This window comes from Ornithorhynchus anatinus, chromosome 2 (assembly GCF_004115215.2).
Source record: "Ornithorhynchus anatinus isolate Pmale09 chromosome 2, mOrnAna1.pri.v4, whole genome shotgun sequence".
Lineage (NCBI taxonomy): Eukaryota > Metazoa > Chordata > Mammalia > Monotremata > Ornithorhynchidae > Ornithorhynchus > Ornithorhynchus anatinus.
The window spans coordinates 141,029,187-141,049,001 of record NC_041729.1 but is presented as its reverse complement, the minus strand read 5'-3'; the positions used below and the strand labels follow the sequence as shown (position 1 = coordinate 141,049,001).

The window sequence follows — 19,815 nt, the reverse complement described above, 5'->3', positions numbered from 1 at the left end:
CATTGAGACTGTGAGCCCTATGTGGGGCGGGGACTGTGTCCAGACCGATTTGCTTGTATCCACTCCAGCGCTTAGTACGGTGCCCGGCACATAGTAAGCGCTTAACAAATATTATTATTATTATTAAGACCCCCCAAAATGCCCCCAGTCAGCTTCGGCCCCTTTCCCGCCCACCTGTCCAAGCTGCAACTCCAGCGGCGCCCCGTCCTGCCCAGGCCTGCCCTGCCCAGGCCTGCCCGGCTCCCCTCTCCTGCCTTCAGGGCAGTGCCCCTCCCCTGGCATACCCTCCCCCCCAACACCCCGGGACCCAGGATCCCAACTCCCCCACCCTAACTTCGAATCTTACAGCCAGGCCTAGGGCACCACCAGGTATAATTTTATTTCATAATCTGGCTGCCTCTCTACTCCTATTGATGTCTGCCTCCCCCTCCTCCAGGCCCTGAGCTCGCTGCGGTCAGGGATGGTCTCTCCTTCTCCCTGCACTTCCCCAGGCGCTTAGTCCAGTGCCCTGCGCAGAGTGGAGCGCTCAAGAAATAGGACTGGAGGGAATGGAGCGTGCACGGAAAAAGAGGGCAGAGAGTCCCCAGAGAGCTGACCCCAAGGAGCAGGAGGGGGTGGGGGGCGGGGATTTGGGGAGGGGCCCGGGAAGGGGGTGGGCCGGGTCCCTGGGGTCACGTGATGGGCGGAAGCTCCCGACCGGGCCCGTGCAGCCGTTCGCAGAGGAGTTGCCCGTGCGTGCAGCTGGGCTGCTCGGACACCGGAGTCCGCGCTCGGTGGAGCCAGGTCAGTGCCCTGGAGCTGGGTGCGGCAGCCCCCTCCCAGCCCCAAGGGTCTCCCGGGGACCCCACCTAGAGGCTGGAATAAACTCCCAGCCCCTTCCCCAGCTGCAAACTCCCCAGCCCCCCACCCGCAGTGAGACCCCCTTCCCCTGCGATGCCTTTCCTCCAGTCTCCTCCCCAGCTCCGGAACTGACAACTCTCTACCCACCCCACCCCCACCTTCCTCCTCCGCTAGCCACTTCCATCTTCATCCTGAGGGTTGACACCCTCCCGCCCCCTTTCTTTTTAAGGCATTTGGTTAAGAGCTTACTATGTGTCAAGCACTGATCTAAGCGCTGCATTAGTGGATGTCCCCATTTCGTGGATGGAGAAATAGCGGCTTTGTAGGGCTACTTATTCTGGTGGCCAGGGCTGAGATGGATGTGGGGAGGGGGGAGATGTCTTGTATGTTCATTCATTCAATCGTATTTATTGAGTGGTTACTGGGTGCAGAACACTGTACTGAGTGCTTGAATGTGGGGGGTGGCGGAGGGGTCGGACAGTTAAGGTCAATTTGGTCAGCACCTCGTCTGCAGAGCAGACCCCATTCGGTTATTGGAGTCTGGCGAGGGCCAGGAAATTGACCACGGCCTCCTTTCCCCATGTCCGGGAGGGCTTCCTGGAAGCGATGACCCAGCGTTGCCCTTGAAGGATGCAGCCATGGGGTCTGAGGTGAGAGAATGAGCGGTTAGCTGGACGGGGCAGGGAGCAGAGACCAGGGCCGCCTGCCCCTCTGAGAGAGATGGGGGCTGAGGAACCTGGGTCTGTACCGAGTGCCCCAAGGGTCAAAGGTGACAGACGCCTGCCCTCCAGTCCAATAAGGGACACTGTAGGCCTAAATTGATGGCTGGGCCAAGGTTAAGAGGAAGGGAACAGATCTAACACACAGTTGAAGAAAGTATTGACAAATCAATCAGTGGTATTTATTGAGCACTTACTGTGTGTAGAGCACTGTACTGAGCAATTGGGAGAGTACAATATAACAATATAACACATTCCCTGCTCACAATGAGTTTATCAAACAGATAAATCCAGGAGTGCTGAGGGGACACCTGTGTGTGTGTGTGTGTGTGTGTGTGAGGGAGTGAGTGTATTCCCTGTTTGTACAAGTGCCTCTTTTTCTGTCTGTATTAGAACTATCAGTAATGACTTGTTTTGTGCTTACTATGTGTCAAACACTGTTAGAGAACGGCAACCAGAAAGGCTGGGGGGCCTTCCTTGTAGAGGGTTTTTTTTGTGTTTGTTTTTTAGGTGGTATTTATTAAGCATTTACTATGTGCCAGGCACTGTACTAAGTGCTAGGGTAGATACAGGATAATCAGATTCATTCATTCAATAGTATTTATTGAGCGCTTACTATGTGCAGAGCACTGTACTAAGCACTTGGAATGTACAAATCAGTAACAGAGATAGTCCCTGCCCTTTGATAGGCTTACAGTCTAATCGGGGGAGACAGACAAAAACAGTAGCAATAAATAGAATCAAGATTGGACAGTCTCTGTCCCACATAGGACTCATAGTCTTAATCCCCATTTTAGCCATGAGGTAATTGAGGCACAGAGAAGTTACGTGACTTACTGGGAGCTGGGAAGCAGCATGGCCTAGTGGATAAAGTGCGGGCCTGGGAGTCAGAAGGATGTGGCCCACTAGTCTGCTTTGTGACCTTGGATGATTACGTCCAACCTGTTGGCCTAGCGGACAGATCACGGGCCTGGGAGGCAGAAGGTTATGTGTTCTAATCCTGATGCCACCACTTGTTTGCTCTGTGGCTCTGACAAGTCACTTCACTTCTCTGTGCCTCAGATACCTCATTTGTAAAATGGAGATTAAGACTGTGAACCCCATGTGGGACAGGGACTGCATCCAACTTGATATGCTTGTATCCACCCCAGTGCCTGTCACTTAGTAAGTGCTTTACAAATACCAGTTATTAGCTTGTATCTATTCCATTGCTTAGCTCAGTGCCTGGCACAAAGTAAGTGCTTTAAATTCCATTAACATCCCCTCCCCCCAAACCCTGGGTTTTAAATCCTGGCTGGATTATTGTGTCAGCCTTCTCTCTGATCTCCCTTCCTCCTGTCTCTCCCCACTCCAGTCTATTCTTCATTCCGCTGCCTGGATCATCTTCCTGCAGAAACGCTCTGGGCATGTCACTCCCCTCCTTAAAAACCTCCAGTGGTTGCCCATCAACCTCTGCACGAAATAAAAACTTCTCACTCTGGGCTTCAAGGCACTCCATCACCTTGCCCCCTCCTACTTCACCTCCCTCATCTCTTTCTACCGCCCACCCTGCATGCGCCGCTCCTCTGCCGCCCACCTCCTCACTGTCCCTCGTTCATGCTTATCCCGCCGTCGACCTCTGGCCCACGTCCTCCCGCTGTCCCGGAATGCCCTCCCTCCTCACCTCCGCCAAACTAACTCTCTTCCCCTCTTCAAAGCCCTTCTGAGAGCTCACCTCCTCCAAGAGGCCTTCCCAGACTGAGCTTTCCCTTTTCCCTCTGCTCCCTCTCTGCTCCCCCTCCTCCCTCTGCTCCTTCCCCCTCCCCCTTTCACCTCCCCTCAGCTAAGCCCCCTTTCCCTCTGTTCCTCCCCCTCTCCCTTCCCCTCCCCTCAGCACTGTGCTCATCTGTATATATTTTTATTACCCTATTTATTTTGTTAATGAGCTGTACATCCCCTTGATTCTATTTATTATGATTATGTTGTCTTGTTTTTGTCCGTCTCCCCCGATTAGACTGTAACCTCGTCATTGGGCAGGGATTGCCTCTGTCTGTTGCCGAATTGTACATTCCAAGCGCTTAGTACAGTGCTCTGCACATAGTAAGCACTCAATAAATACTATTGAATGAATGAATTCTGAGTGCACCACTTGCCTGCTGGTGTGGACTTCACATCTCCTCCAAGATAGCTTACCCAGTGAAGCCCTCCTTTCCCCGTTCCCTCTCCCTTCTGTGTCATTTTCGAACTTGGATCTGTGTCTTTAGGACATTTGGTACTCACCTCACCCTCAATCCCACAGCACTTATGTATCTATAAATTATATATTATAATTTACTCATATCAATGTTTGTCTCCCCCTCTAGACTGTGAGCTGGTTGTGGGCAGAGAACGTGTCTACAAATTCTGTTGTATTGTACCCTTCCAAGTGGTTTATGGTGCTGACCTCGCTGAGCTTTAATGTTCAAATGTGGTGCTAAATTGTGCTGCTACATTGTCATCATTGTCAGTTTACATTTATTGAGCACTTACTGTGTGCAGAGCACTGTCCTAAGTGCTTAGGAGAGTGCAATACAACAGAGTTGGTAAACACATATTATCAGGAGAAGAAATAGATACAGTTAGTAATAGCCAGAATATGAAGAGATGAGCACCAGGTGAGTAGAAAGCCAGGCATGGTTAAAAAAAAAAAAAAAGAAATTAGGGAGAAGCAAAGTGCCTACGCTTGGGATGCAGCATGGCTTAATGGATAGAGCAGGCCTAGGAATTAGAAGGTCTGGGGTTGTAATCCTGTCTCTACCACTTATCTGCTCTGTGGCTTTGGGCAAGTCACTTCGTTTCTCTGTGCCTCAGTTACCTCATCTGTAAAATGGGGATTAAGACTGTGAGCCCTTTGCAGGACAGGGACTGTGTCCAGTATGATTTGCTTGTATCCACCCCAAGCACTTAGTACAGTGCTTGGCACGTAGTAAGCACTTTAACAAACACCACAATTATTAGGCTGGGGAGTAGGAGGTGGTGAAAGCAGATATGCAGAAGGAAAGGCAAAGAACTTCAAAGTCAATGGTCATGAGTTTCAGGTTAACGTGGAGGGAAATGGGTAGCCATCTGAGGTTTTTGAGGAGTGGAGAGACCTGTGCTCAATGACATTTTAGAAACAAGATTCAGATTCAGAATGCGGTATAGACTGAAGGTTGGTTGAGGAGAAATCCAGTAGATTGTAAACTCCCTGAGGGCAGGGATCTCATCTACCAGCCCTATCGTAAGGTACTCCTGCAAAATTTTAGTACAGTTCCCTGCAGGCAGAAATACTAAATAAATATCGGTCGGCTCATTGATAAGAAGACTGAGTCAGTAGTCTAGAGGAGAAATGATGAGCACTTGAGTGATGGTGGTGGCCTTTTGACAGAGAGGAAGGATCTTTATGCGTGTAATATTGTGGAAGAATCTTCCTGTCTCAGAAGCTCGCAACCTTGGCGTTATCCTTGACTAAGCAGTGTGGCTTAGTGGAAAGAGCACAGGCTTGGCAGGGTAATGGTTTCTAATCCTGACTGCGCCACTTAGTTGTGTGACTTTGGGCAAGTCATTTAACTTCTCTGTGCCTAAATTACCTCATCTGTAAAATGGGGATTAAGACTGTGAGCCCCATGTGGAACAACCTGATTACCTTGTATCTACCCCAGTGCTTAGAACAGTGTTTGGCACATAATGAGTGCTTTACAAATACCATATTTATTATTATTATTTTTATTATTATTATTTTCAACCCACACATTCAGTCCATCACTAAATCCTGTCGGTCCCACCTTCATAGCATTGCTAAAATCCATCCTTTCCTCTGCATCCAAACTGCTACCACGTTAATACAATCACTCATCCTATCCTCCCCTGGATTACAGCATCAGCCTCCCTGCTGACCTCCCCACCTCCTGTCTCTCCCCACTCTAGTTCAAGCTACGCCCTGCTGGTCAGATTGTTTTTCTACAAAAATGTTCAGGACATGTCAAAAAACTCCAGTCGTTGCCCATCTACCTCCATATCAAACAAAAACACCTCACAGTGGCTTTTTAAAGCACTCCTACCCCCTCCTACTTTACCTCACATCTCTCCTTCTACATCCCAGCCCGCACACTTTGCTCCTCTAGTGCTGATCTTCTCACTGTGCCTCGATCTTGCCTGTCTAGCAGCCGACCCTTGGCCCACGTCCTGCCTCTGGCCTGGAAGGCCCTCTCTCCTCAAATCCAACAAACTATTATAGTCCCCACTTTCAAAGACTTATTGAAGGCACATCTCCTCCAAGAGACCTTCCCAGACTAAGCCCCACCTTTCCTCATCTCCCGCGACATCACCCTGACTTGCTCTCTTTGCTCTTCCCCCCGTCCCAGCCCCATAGCACTTACATTCATGTTTGTCATTTTATTTATTTGTATTGATATCTGTCTCTCCCCCTCTAGACTGTGAGCTCGTTGTGGGCAGGGAAGGTGTCTCTTTATTGTTGTATTGTACTCTCCCAAGCGCCTAGTACAGTGCTCTGCACCCAATAAGAGTTCAATAAATATGATTGAATGAATGAATTTATAAATTAAATATTATAAACTATGTTTTCAGAAATATGTCTCCGCATTGAGACTGTAAGCTCTTTGTGGGCGGGGAATTTGCCAACTCTGTTATCTGCCAACTCTGTTATATTGAGCCCTCTCAAGAGCTTAGTACAGTGCTCTGCCCACAGTAAGCACTCAGTAAATACCATTGATAATAATGATAATGAAGAAGCAGCAGCAGAATTTAGAACTGCGTAAGCCCGTCAAACGGCAGGGACTGTCTCTATCTGTTGCTGAATTGTTCATTCCAAGCGCTTAGTACAGTGCTCTGCACATAGTAAGCGCTCAATAAATACTATTGAATGAATGAATGAATGAACATTAAACGACAGTGAGGTGTTTGACGAGGACACCAAGGTTGTAGGCTTCTGGAACAGGGAGAATGGTGGTGGGGTCAGCGGTATGTAGAAAAAATTCAGAGGAAAGGGCAGGGGTGAAGATGTTGGGTGTGGTTTGGAACATGTTGAGTTTGAGGTAATGGTAAGACATTCATGTGGAGGTGTCCTGGAGACCAAAGAAGGTGAGAAGCAGTGTGGCGTAGTGGAAAGAGAACGGGCCTGGAAGTCATAGGATCTGGCTCAGGTCTGCTGCATGACCTTGGGCCAATCATTTCACTTCTGTGTGCCTCTTCTGTAAAATGTGGATTCAATACCTCTTCCTCCTAGTTCGAATCCCAGCTCTGCCACTTGTCAGCTGTGTGACTGTGGGCAAGTCACTTAACTTCTCTGTGCCTCAGTTACCTCATCTGTAAAATGGGGATTAAGACTGTGAACCCCACGTGGGACATCCTGATTCCCCTGTGTCTACCCCAACGCTTAGAACAGTGCTCGGCACATAGTAAGCGCTTAACAAATACCAACATTATTAATTAGGCTGTAAGCCCTATGTAGAACCTGATTATCTTATATCCTCCTCAGTGCTTAGTTCAGTGCTTGCCACATAGTAAGCGTTAAACAGATGCCATGGTTATTATTATTATTAGATTGATGGAAAAGGAGGTTAAGGCTGAGATTGACGGGCAAAGGAGAGGTTGCCTGGAGAGGTCGATTTGGGAGATATTGTTGGAAAGGTGGCATCTGAGGCCATGTGAGCAGATGAGGTCTCTGGGAGGATGAATGAAGGGTGACAAGAGTAAGGGACACAGAACTGAGTTTGGTGAGATGTCCAGGGAGAGGATGAATGGCAGAAGATGTGTCAGTGAATGGGACAGAGAGAGAGAGTGGTCCGAGAGGTCTGAGGAGATCCTAATGAGTCCTATGAAAAAAGCCTGGGCCTGGGAGACAGAAGACCTGGATTCTAATCCTGGCTCTGCCACATGTCTGCTGTGTGACCTTGGGGGAGTCACTTCACTTCTCTGTGCTTCATTTACCCCATTTGTCAAAAGAGGATTAAATCCTTCTATTTTAACCATGAGCCCCATATTGGGCAGGGACTGTGACCAACCTGATTAACTCATATCTATCCCAGTGCTTAGAACAGTGCTTGGCACATAATGAATGCTTAACAAGTACCACAATTCTCAGTATCATTATGATGATGATGTTTGGATGGTAGTTCTAGGAGTAGGAAGTGGTCAGTAGTGTCATAAGGAGCTGAGAGGTCAAGGAAGAGAAGGACAGAGCAACATTTGTTAGGCCTGGCTAGGAAGAGCCCACAAGGGAACAGGAGGTAGGAACAGTCTTAGGAGAATGAAATAATTTTTTTTTTTGGTAGCTGTCTCCCCCTGTAGACTGTAAGCTACTTGAGAAGCTTCTTAAGCCTCTCCCCCTCTAGACTGTAAGCTCACTGTGGTTAGGGAATGTGTCTGTTTATTGCTATAATATATTCTCCCAAGCACTTTGTACAGTGCTTTGCGCACAGTAAGGGCTCAATAAATACGACTGACTGACTGAATGAGGTGGGGATCGTGGTTACCAACTCTATTGTATTGTACTTTCCTAAGTGCTTAGTTCATTGCTGGCAGGGAACATGTCTACTGTGAGAAGTAGCGTGGCCTAGTGGAAAGAAAACTGGCCCTAAAGTCAGAAGACCTGCGTTCTAATCCCAGCTCTGCCAATTGCTTGCTGTGTGATCTTGGGTAAGTCACTTAACTTAGAGAAACAATGTGGTTTAGTGGAAAGAGCAAGGCCTTGGGATTCTGAGGACATAGGTCCTAATCCTGGTTCTGCCACTTGTCTGCTGGGTGACCTTGGTCAAGTCATTTCACTTTTCTGTGCCTCAGTTCCCGCATGTGTAAAATGGGAATTAAGACTGCCCCAGGTGGGGCAACTTGATTACCCTATATCTACCCCAGCACTTAGAACAGTGCTTGGCCCATAGTAAGCACTTTACAAATGCCATTATTATTATTATTGTTATTCTCTCTCCCTCAGTTCTCCTGTTCTGTCTCCTACTTAGACTGTGAGCCCCATGTGGGATAGGGACTATGTTCAACCTAATTAACTTGTATCTACCCCAGGGTTTAGAACAGTTTTTGCCACATACTAAGTGCTTAACAAATACCATAAAACAATACCTCCCCCCCCCAAAGCACCCCCAAACAAAAAACTCTTGTTATATTGTACTCCCCCAAGCACTTAATATAGTGCCCTGCACACAGTAAGTGCTCAACAAATATGATTGATTATTCTGCACACAGTAAACATTCATTAATTAATTGACTGATGAAGGAGGAAGGTGAAAACCAGATTGAAGTGGGCCAAGAATAAAGATGGAGAAAGAGAGGAGGTGAAGACAGTGGGTGATTGCATAGGATAGGTTAGAATTTGGATAAGAATGGGAGAAGTAGTGTGCCTAGTGGTTAAAGCATGGGCCTGGGAGTCAGAAGGACCTGGATTCTAATCCTGCCTCTGCCATTTTTTTGTTGTGTGACCTTGGGTGAGAAGCAGCGTGGCGCAGTGGAAAGAGCACGGGCTTTGGAGTCAGGGCTCATGAGTTCGAATCCCAGCTCTGCCACTTGTCAGCTGTGTGACTGTGGGCAACTCACTTAACTTCTGTGTGCCTCAGTTCCCTCATCTGTAAAATGGGGATTAAGACTGTGAGCCCCGTGTGGGACAACCTGATTCCCCTGTGTCTACCCCAGCGCTTAGAACAGTGCTCTGCACATAGTAAGCGCTTAACAAATACCAACATTATTATTACTTAACTTCTCTGTGCCTCAGCTACCTCGTCTATAAAATAGGGATTAAGACTGTGAACCCCATGTGAGACAGGAACTGTGTCCAACCAAATTACCTTTTATCCCAGTGCTTACAATAGTGCCTGACACACAGTAAGCGCTTAAAAAAATACCATTAAAAAAAAAGAGATAGGACAACAGGCAGAGGGCAGTGCTTAATACAGTGCCCAGCATTTAGTAAGTGCTTAACAAATGCCATTATTATTATAATTAAGACATGCAGTTCCCCTGTAACATGGGTGTTTTTTTCTTGAAATATTAACATAAACCACATTAAGGAAAATTTACATTGCTCACCCAGGTCCTACACTGGGTGCATACACGCAGACACACACACACACACACACACACACACAAATTTCTTCCAACCTTGCGTCATGGCTGTATCTGGACGGTGTTGTCAGAAGACCCAATTCCGCTAATTCCTCTATCTCCTTCTATCCAAAATGCATAGTGATTGGGCTGAATCTCTAGACTGTAAACTTGATATGGGCAGGGGATGTGTCTGCTAATTCTGTTGGAGTGTCCTCTCCCAAGCACTCAGTACAGTGTTCTGCACATAGGCATTCAATAAATAAGATTGATTGACTGATTAAACCGAATATATGGGAGAGATTGCAGCATGTTTGAAGATGACAGGAAAGGAACCAATGGAGAGTGAGATGTTGAAGATGGCAATGACGGGTGAGGAGGAGGGTGGGAGCAGCTGTTTTAAGAGGGGGCTTGGGGCCCAGGGCATGAACAGAGTGGAGTGGATTTTGAGAGGAGACCTTTCTTGACTAAACCCTCCTTTCTTCCTCTTCTGCCCCCTTCTGCATCACCTTGCCTTGCTCCCTCTATTCATTCCCACTCACAGCCCCACAGCACTTATGTTCATAGCTGTAATTTTGTTTATTAATATTAAGGTCTGTCTCCCCCTCTAGGTTGTAAGCGAGTTGTGGACAGGGAATGTGACTGTTGTATTGTACTCTCCCAAGCACTTAGTACAGTGCTCTGCACACAGTAAGCACTCAGTAAATACGATTGACTGACTAGGGTGGTAAGAGCAGGGATTAAGAAAGGCATTTTTCAGTAGTTTCTCTCTTACTAACAAAGCAACTGGAGTAATTTGGGTGCTTCAGGAAGCATTGAGGTGTTAAGGGCAGGGATTAAGAAAGGCATCTTTCAGTGGTTTCTCTTTTACTAACAAAGCAACTGGAGTCACTTGGGTGCTTCAGGGAGGAGTTTAAGGTTTAGGGTAACTGGTGGGGGGACTGTGAGAGTGGGAGCCTGAGTGTTCCTGGATAGAGAAGGCAGAGGGCAGAATTGTAGCAGGGGAGGGTGAATTTGAAGTAACAGAAGTTGGCCCGGTGCCCGTAGGGCTCAGCTGCACGAGCGAAGGGGTGAAGGAAGTCGACAGCGGTGGCCGTGGTGATCGCTGGGGTGAGACCAATGGAGGATTGGTGACGCGAGGGAGTTGAGTTTGGTGGAGGAGGTGGTGGTGGGCTATGGGTCTTGCAGTAAGGGAAAGATGGGTTGAAGTGAAGCATTAAGGGAGCGAGCTCCAAATTAATCGAAAGAAACAGTGTCTTTACCAGGAAATAAGTGCAGGGGATTCATTCTCCTCCATTAAATTATAAACTTCTCGAGGGCAGGGACCACTTTTACTTCTTGAACTCCCCGACTCTGCCTAGTACAAGGGCTTTGCACACAGGAGGTATTTAGTAAATTATATTGAATGAACAGGAAGCTGTACAGCCAAAAATATCTGCAGGTGAAACTGAGGTTTAGCTAGATCTGGGGATGAGCAGTGCATGCTGGGTCACTAGAAGAAAAGTTAAGGATGATGGATGGTCCATCTCTGAAAGTGAGGCTAGGTGACTGGAAGGAATATCTGTTTTCTCTCCCCTTTAGATTGTGAGCCTCATGTGGGACAGAGACTGCTCTGAATGTACCCAGTCAGTCATATTTCTTGAGTGCTTACTCTGTGCAGAGCACTGTAACTAAGCACTTGGGAGAGTACCCCATAATGGAATTAGTAGGCATGTTCCCTGCCTATAATGAGTTTAGTACCCCAGGTCCTCACCTGGGTTTTAACCCTGCTTCTGCTATTTTTCTGCTCTGTGATCTTGAGCCAGTCACTTAGCATCTCTGGGCCTCAGTTTCCTCATCTGTAAAATGGATATTGAATACCAATTCTCCCTCCTACTTTGCCTGAGAGTCCCATGTGGGACAGAGACTGTGCCAGGCCTGATAATCTTGTACAAATTCTAGTGCACAGCATAATGCGTGACACATAGTAAGCATGTAACACATACCACAGTTATTATTTTTACCATGTGCCTGGCCTCTGTGTTTTTTTAGGTTTGGGGAGTCAGTCAATCATATTTACTGAGCCCTCACTGTGTGCAAAGCACCATACTAAATGCTTGGGAGAGTAAATATAGCAGCTACATTCCCTGTCCACAACGAGCTTACAGTTTAGAGTGGGAGACAGACATTAATACAAATAAATAAATTACAGATATGTTCATAAGTGCTGTGGGGCTGAGAGAGGGGATGAATAACGGTTGACAGAAGGGAGTGGGAGAAGAGGAAAGGAGGGTTTAGTCAGGGAAGGCCTCTTGGAGGAGGTGGGCCTTTAGTAAGGCTTTGAATTTGGGGGAAAGTCATTGTCAGGGGAGCAGTTCCTGCCTGGTTCCCTGACCACCCACCCAATATCCCACTTCCAGCCCCTTGAGGGCAGGGACCGCATCTCTTTGTCCTCTGCCTCTGTCTCTGCAGGACTCCTTGTGAGCAGGGAACTTGTCTACCTATTCTGCTAAGTTGGACTTTCCCAAGCATGTAGTACAGCGCTTTGCACACAGTAAGCACTCAATATATGACATTGATTGATTGATCCTTCTGTGCCATGATAACTCTGATTGGGATGGTGCTCGTTTAAATGGAGGCAGACAGATAGATCCCCTATGAGCCTGGCATTGGGGCGGGGAAATGGTTCTCCCCACGGAGATATTCCATGTCCTTGAGCTGCCCCTGCTGCCCGTCATGGTCCGGCTGATTCGGTAGCCCCTGCCACTAATGAGGTTGAGTACCTGTTCTGCCTCCACAGCGGGCCCCTCCCCCACCAGGGGGCTTCCCCAGCAGCTGGACCTGGCCTGTGGGAGCCCCTTGGCCCCTCAAAAGCCCCAGGGTCCCAGGGCAGGGGTGGAAGGGGGCAGTGGGAGCAGGCCGGGGCCGGTGCTGCTTGTCCTTGGCGTTCTCGTGGTTGGTGACGGCTGATTGTGTTAAGCCTGGGTGGAGATGGGATGGGGCAGTGTCCAAGCCTGGTTGTTTGGTTTGGGGTGGGGGTGGGGCTCCCTGTGGCCTCCCCCAGGGCTGGGAGTCCCCTGGACTGCTCCCCCCAACCCCCAACCCCGAGCCCCCATTCATGTATTCAGAGTCCAGCGCAGGAGCTGCAGTGAACAAGCCGTCTCTGTTCCCCAGGCCCCAGGATGGCGCGGGGGGGATGGGAGGCTTGGCAACTGGCCCCTTCCTGCTGCTGACCAGGGCAGCCTTAACCCTCGCAGTTCTGGCCTGGGGCACCCTCTCCCCCGCCCCCAACCACCTTCTCCTTTTCACCCTCCCCCCCCCACCTTGCCAGCAAGATCTCCAACTTCAGCAGGCATGTCTATCTCCAGTCTGGTAGAGGGTCCCCACTTTCAGGGACCCAGTGGCCTGGACAAATCCCTGGGAGATTAGAGAGTTGGGGAGCTAGGTCTGGAGGGGAGTCTGTTGCCTCATTTCCTCCTGCTGAACCTCCTGACCCTAGCTGGGCAGGGAAGAGAAGGATCCAGGGGATTGGAGAATTGAGGAGCAGGGTCTAGATGGGAGTCTGTTCTTTTTTTTAAATGGTATTTGTTAATAATAATAATACAATAATAATGTTGGTATTTGTTAAGTGCTTGCTATATGCCAGGCACTGTTCTAAGCCCTGGGGTAGATACAAGGTAATAATAATAATAATTATTGTGTTTGTTAAGCACTTACTACGTGCCAAGCACTGTTCTAAGTGCTAGGGTAGATACAAGGTAATCAGGTTGTCCCATATGGGGCTCACAGTCTTAATTCCCATTTTACATATGAGGTAACTGAGGCACAGAGAAGTTAAGTGGCTTCCCAAGGACACAGCAGACAAGTGGCGGAGCTGGGATGAGAACCCACATCCTCTGACTCCTAAGCCCGTGCTATTTCCATTAAGCCATGCTGTTTGCTTCTCTTAATCATGTCCCACATGGGGCTCCCAGTCTCAATACCCAGAAGCAACATGGCTCAGTGGAAAGAGCCCGGGCTTGAAAGTCAGAGGTCATGGGGGTCCTAATCCTGGCTCTGTTTCTCAGCTTCTTCTCAGCTTCTCAGCTGTGTGACTTTGGGCAAGTTACTTCACATCTCTGTGCCTCAGTTACCTCGTCTGTAAAATGGGAGTTAAAACTGTGAGCCCCACATGGGACAATCTGATGACCTTGTATCCCCCCCAGTGCTTAGAACAGTGCTTTGCGCATAGTAAGCACTTAACAAATGCCATCATTATTATTCTCTGTGCCTCAGTTCCCTCCTCTGTAAAATGGATATTAAGACTGGGACCCCCACGTGACACAACCTGATTACCTTGTATCTTCCCCAGTGCTTAGAACAGTGCTTAGCACAAAGTAAGTGCTTAAAAATACCATCATCATTACTATTATTATTATTATTATTATCCAGTTTTACAGATGAACTGAGGCACAGAGGAAATGAAATGACTTATCCAAGGTCACACAGCTGAGACATGGCAGAACTGGGATTAGAACCCAGGTCCTCTGATGCCCAGGCCCATGCTCTATCCACTAGGCCATGCTGCCTCATTTGCTCCCATTGCACCTTCTGGCCCTAGCTAGGCCGGGAGCAGAGGGATCCAGGGGATTGGAGAGTTGAGGACCTGGGTCTAGAGGGGAGTCTCTTGTCTCATTTGCTCCCACTGCCCCTCCTGACCTAGCTGGGGTGGGAGCAAAGGGATCCAACTTCACTTGCAATAGGAGGGATTTAGGTTAGCCACGAGGAAGAACACAGTGAGGTGTGAGCTGCTCCAGGATTTCTAGCCCTTAAGGTTCCCCTGCTCCCTGGCCTTTGCCCTTCTCCACTTCCACCCCACCCTGTCCTGGTGGCCCTCAGTGGAAAGTAGCAGGATGAGCCTTGGTGAGGCCCAGAGAAGGTGTGGAGGGGGGAATACTGCTCCTTTCTTGTCCTGCCAGCCTGGGGAATCCCAGCCCCCGCTGACTTCCTCTCTCCACATGGCTGCACCCTGTATGGGCATTTGAATATTTATTCAATAGTATTTATTGAGCGCTTACTATGTGCAGAGCACTGTACTAAGCGCTTGGGATGAACAAGTCGGCAACAGATAGAGACAGTCCCTGCCGTTTGACGGGCTTACAGTCTAATCGGGGGAGACGGACAGACGAGAACAATGGCAATAAACAGCGTCAAGGGGAAGAACATCTCGTAAAAACGATGGCAACTAAATAGAATCGAGGCGATGTACAATTCATTAACAAAATAAATAGGGTAACGAAAATATATACAGTTGAGCGGACGAGTACGGTGCTGTGGGGATGGGAAGGGAGAGGTGGAGGAGCAGAGGGAAAAGGGGAAAATGAGGCTTTAGCTGCGGAGAGGTAAAGGGGGGATGGCAGAGGGAGTAGAGGGGGAAGAGGAGCTCAGTCTGGGAACGCCTCTTGGAGGAGGTGATTTTTAAGTAGGGTTTTGAAGAGGGAAAGAGAATCAGTTTGGCGGAGGTGAGGAGGGAGGGCGTTCCAGGACCGCGGGAGGACGTGACCCGGGGGTCGACGGCGGGATAGGCGAGACCGAGGGACGGTGAGGAGGTGGGCGGCAGAGGAGCAGAGCGTGTGGGGTGGGCGGTAGAAAGAGAGAAGGGAGGAGAGGTAGGAAGGGGCAAGGTGATGGAGAGCCTCGAAGCCTAGAGTGAGGAGTTTTTGTTTGGAGCAGAGGTCGATAGGCAACCACTGGAGTTGTTTAAGAAGGGGAGTGACATGCCCAGATCGTTTCTGCGGGAAGATGAGCCGGGCAGCGGAGTGAAGAATAGACCGGAGCGGGGCGAGAGAGGAGGAAGGGAGGTCAGAGAGAAGGCTGACACAGTAGTCTAGCCGGGATATAACGAGAGCCCGTAATAGTAAGGTAGCCGTTTGGGTGGAGAGGAAAGGGCGGATCTTGGTGATATTGTAGAGGTGAAACCGGCAGGTCTTGGTAACGGATAGGATGTGTGTGGTGAACAAGAGGGACGAGTCAAGGATGACGCCGAGATTGTGGGCCTGAGAGACGGGAAGGATGGTCGTGCCATCGACGGTGATAGAGAAGTCTGGGAGAGGACCGGGTTTGGGAGGGAAGATGAGGAGCTCAGTCTCGCTCATGTTGAGTTTTAGGTGGCGGGCCGACATCCAGGTGGAGACGTCCCGGAGGCGGGAGGAGATGCGAGCCCGAAGGGAGGGGGAGAGGACAGGGGCGGAGATGTAGATCTGCGTGTCATCTGCGTAGAGATGGTAGTCAAAGCCGTGAGAGCGGATGAGTTCACCGAGGGAGTGAGTGTAAATGGAGAACGGAAGAGGGCCAAGAACTGACCCTTGAGGAACTCCAACAGTTAAAGGATGGGAGGGGGAGGAGGCTCCAGTGAAGGAGACCGAGAATGATCGGCCAGAGAGGTAAGAGGAGAACCGGGAGAGGACAGAGTCCGTGAAGCCAAGGTGAGATAAGGTATGGAGGAGGAGGGGATGGTCGACAGTGTCAAAGGCAGCAGAGAGGTCAAGGAGGATCAGAATGGAGTAGGAGCCATTGGATTTGGCAAGAAGGAGGTCATGGGTGACCTTAGAGAGAGTAGTCTCGGTAGAGTGGAGGGGACGGAAGCCAGATTGGAGGGGGTCTAGGAGAGAATGGGAGTTAAGGAATTCTAGGCATCGACTGTAGACGACTCGTTCTAGGATTTTGGAAAGGAAGGGTAGTAGGGAGATAGGACGATAACTGGAGGGGGAAGTGGGGTCGAGAGCGGGTTTTTTTAGGATGGGGGAGACGTGGGCATGTTTGAAGGCAGAGGGGAAGGAGCCCTTGGAGATTGAGTGGTTAAAAATAGAAGTTAAGGAAGGGAGGAGGGCAGGGGCGATGGTTTTAAGAAGGTGAGAGGGAATGGGGTCCGAGGCGCAGGTGGAGGGGGTGGCGCTTGCGAGGAGGGAGGAGATCTCCTCTGAGGATACTGCAGGGAAGGATGGGAAAGTAGGGGAGGGGGTTCGGTGGGGGGGAGGGGAGAGACGGAGGGGTGACTTTGGGGAGCTCAGACCTGATCGTGTTGATTTTCGTGAGGAAATCGGTGGCCAGATCATTGGGGGTGAGAGATGGGGGAGGGGGAGGAACAGGGGGCCTAAGGAGAGAGTTAAAGGTCCGGAACAATCGGCGGGGGTGACGGGCATGGGTGTCGATGAGGGAGGAGAAGAAGCTTTGTCTGGCGGAGGAGAGGGCAGAGTTAAGGCAGGAAAGGATAAATTTGAAATGTGTGAGGTCGGCTCGGTGCTTGGACTTTCGCCAGCGGCGCTCGGCAGCTCGAGCATAGGAGCGTAGGAGGCGGACGGAGGAGGTGATCCGGGGCCGTGGGTTAGTGGAGCGAGAGCGGCGGAGGGAAAGGGGGGCGAGAGAGTCGAGATGAGTAGAGAGGGTGGAGTTGAGAGCGGAGACCTGATCGTCGAGAGTGGGAAGAGAGGACAGGGCGGCGAGGTGAGGCGAGATGCTATTGGAAAGACGGATGGGATCGAGAGAGCGGAGGTCTCTGTGGGGCAGTAGTGAAGATTTGCAGGGGGAGGGAGTGTGAGAGATGAGGCAGGTGAGAAGGTTATGGTCCGAGAGAGGGATTTCAGAGTCGGCGAGGGAGGAGATAGTGCAGCGGTAGGAGATGACGAGATCGAGGGTGTGACCGAGTCGGTGAGTGGGCGCGGTAGGGTGGAGGAGGAGGTCGGCAGAGTCGAGGAGGGATAGCAGGCGGGCGGCAGAGGAGTCGTCGGGTACATCCGTATGGATGTTGAAGTCTCCGAGGATCAGAGTGGGCAGAGAGAAGGAGAGAAGGAAGGTGAGAAAGGGGTCAAGGTGGTCGAAGAAGTCGGAGGTGGGACCGGGAGGGCGGTAGATGACGGCGACAAGTAACCGGAGGGGGTGGTAGAGGCGAACGATATGGGCTTCGAAGGAGGGGAAGGAGAGGGCGGGGGGAGGAGGGATAGTGCGGAAGCGGCAACGGGGCGAGAGGAGGAAGCCGACGCCTCCTCCCTTACCGGTGAGTCTGGGGGAGTGGGAGAAGGAGAGGCCTCCGCCGGAGAGAGCGGCGGCGGAGACCGTGTCTTCGGGAGAGAGCCACGTTTCCGAAAGGGCGAGGAGGAGGAGAGAGCGGGAGAGGAAAAGGTCATGGATGAAAGGTAGCTTGCCTGTAATAGAGCGGGGGTTCCAGAGGCCACACTTGAAAGTAGCTGTGGGTGCAAGGGGAGGAGGGGGGGAAGGGCGGGGGGAGGGGAGGGTTTGGATGGGAAGGAGGTGGCGGGGCCCTGGACGGGGAGAGGGGGATGAGGGGTGGCGGTGGGACAAGAGGACTGGGATGGGGCGTGGGTGGGGAAGAGAGAAGGGGGGAGGGGGTGAAGAGGGGGTTTGGTGGGGGGAAGAGTAGGGGGAGGGGGAAGAGGGGTAGCGCTGGTAAAGTGGGGTTCTAGGGCGGGAGAGGGGAGGGGGGGAGGAGACAGAGGAGAGAGCGGGAAAGAGCTGAGCGAGAGAGGGGAAGGGGAAGGGGAGGATAGGAAGGGGCGGGAGGGGGGAGGGGGGGAGGAGGGACATGGCGAGGCCAGAGAGGTGGGTGGCAGCACTGACAACAATAAACAGTAATAAACGAAATCGGTAATATAGCAACATGATACAGTATGATACAATAAAGTAGTGCTAATATAGCAACATGATACAGTATGATACAATATAGTCGTGTTAATAAAAGGGGTGATGATCAGGGTCGGGGGTAGACTCGATTAAGGGGCGACCTGATCAAATTCAAAGTCTGACGACAATAAACAATGACAAGCGAGATCGCTAATATAGCAACATGCTACAGTAAGGCACACTACAATAGTGTTAATAAGCAGGCGATGACCAGGGTCGGGGGACGAGCCGACCCTACCCGATCAGACTCAAAGTCAAGCGGCCAGCGGCCGAGAGAGTCCCAGAGCTCATGACCAAATAACCCTGTGGCGGCGGGGGGGCCCTGAGGTTGTCCAGGGTGGGTGGCGGCCGTGGGCGGCGGCTAAGGTAAGGTAACATGGTGAGAACAACAGGCCCTTGGCTAAGGTCACCGGCCCAGACCAGCTCCGGTCCTCTGGCTCAACTCCTTCTTGGTCCCCTGCAAAAGAACGAAATCAGCTCTGTCATTCTTTGCCTAGATGGGCCAGGCATGTCTTCCTGTGCTGGATTTACCAAAGGGGTCTCACTGCCCCGTCCCAGTTCCAACCTACCTCCTCTTGCCCAGGTCCCAGGAAGCTATGGCTGTCCCTGGTACATTAGCCTGCTTCCAACCTTTTAGAGGGATGAAACCACATAAAATGGGCTGAAATTGCAGTACTGGGGATTTGACTTAGACTCCAGGATTAATTGATTAACTTGATGGCATCGAATCTGGGCCTCCTGGAGAGGGAGGGAGGAAGGCGGCCTCAGAGGGCAAAGGGTTGCACCAACCAGGCCCGGAGCCACGCCCCACTCTCCCACCCCCAACTAAGTAATCTGGGTAATCAGCCTCCAGAGATCTCAGTAGTTCTTCTTATGCAAGATCTGGCAGCCTGGGCCCTCCCTGCACACACTCTCAGTCCCAGGCTACTGGCCTGAGAGTGGGGAGAGCCCCCTGTCCCGCCTGAGCTGATATAGCTCCAGTTCTCCCCTCTCCGGAGCCCCAGTGGCCTCACAGGTGAGATTTGGGGACTGTGGCTGGACTGGAGGGAAGGGGTGTTCCGGGGGGTAGATATAGTTGGGACCCTGACGGGTAGGGAGGTGCTGAAGGATATCTGGGTAAGAAAGTTGGAGTGGCACCAAGCGGGAGAGGGAAATGGGAAGGCACGGGGTGGGGAAGGGGTGTGCAGAGAGGCAGGTTGTTGTCTTAGTCCTGCAGGTGAGGCACAGTGCGGGAAGAGGCCTGGGGGTCCACTGTCCTAGCACCTCTGTGACAGCTGCTCTGTCCCTGCGTTCTGGAGCAGCCCCCAGCCCCTTTTTCAGGAGGCTTCTCTAGGCTCAAAGCTCCCCCTCGGGGCCCCCGGTCACTCGGTGACCCAGAAACCGGTTCTGTTCTGGCTATGACGCTGATCCCAAGAGACCATGGGGCCTCCCTCAGACTCGTCAGACTCTCCTGGCCTCGATCTCACCGCCTCAGAGTTGAAGCTGGGGGAGGGGGCCAGCCCAGGGGGAGGAGGGGGCCGTCGTGGGGAGGGAG

The 19,815-nt window shown here is 50.9% G+C and overlaps 1 protein-coding gene across 2 annotated transcripts in view; it reads left to right on the top strand.

Annotated features, from left to right (window-relative positions):
- The first annotated feature begins 693 nt into the window (after nt 1-693).
- The window catches only part of ARAP1 (ArfGAP with RhoGAP domain, ankyrin repeat and PH domain 1), a 90,149-nt gene continuing 71,027 nt past the window's right edge, over nt 694-19,815 (top strand). Inside the window, exon 1 of one of the 2 annotated variants that reach the window (XM_029057470.2) lies at nt 694-783. The gene's annotated coding sequence lies outside the window, so the exon portion shown is untranslated. Of the gene's footprint in view, nt 784-19,217; nt 19,297-19,815 lie in introns of those variants that run through there. The other variant, XM_029057472.2, reaches the window with a different exon arrangement.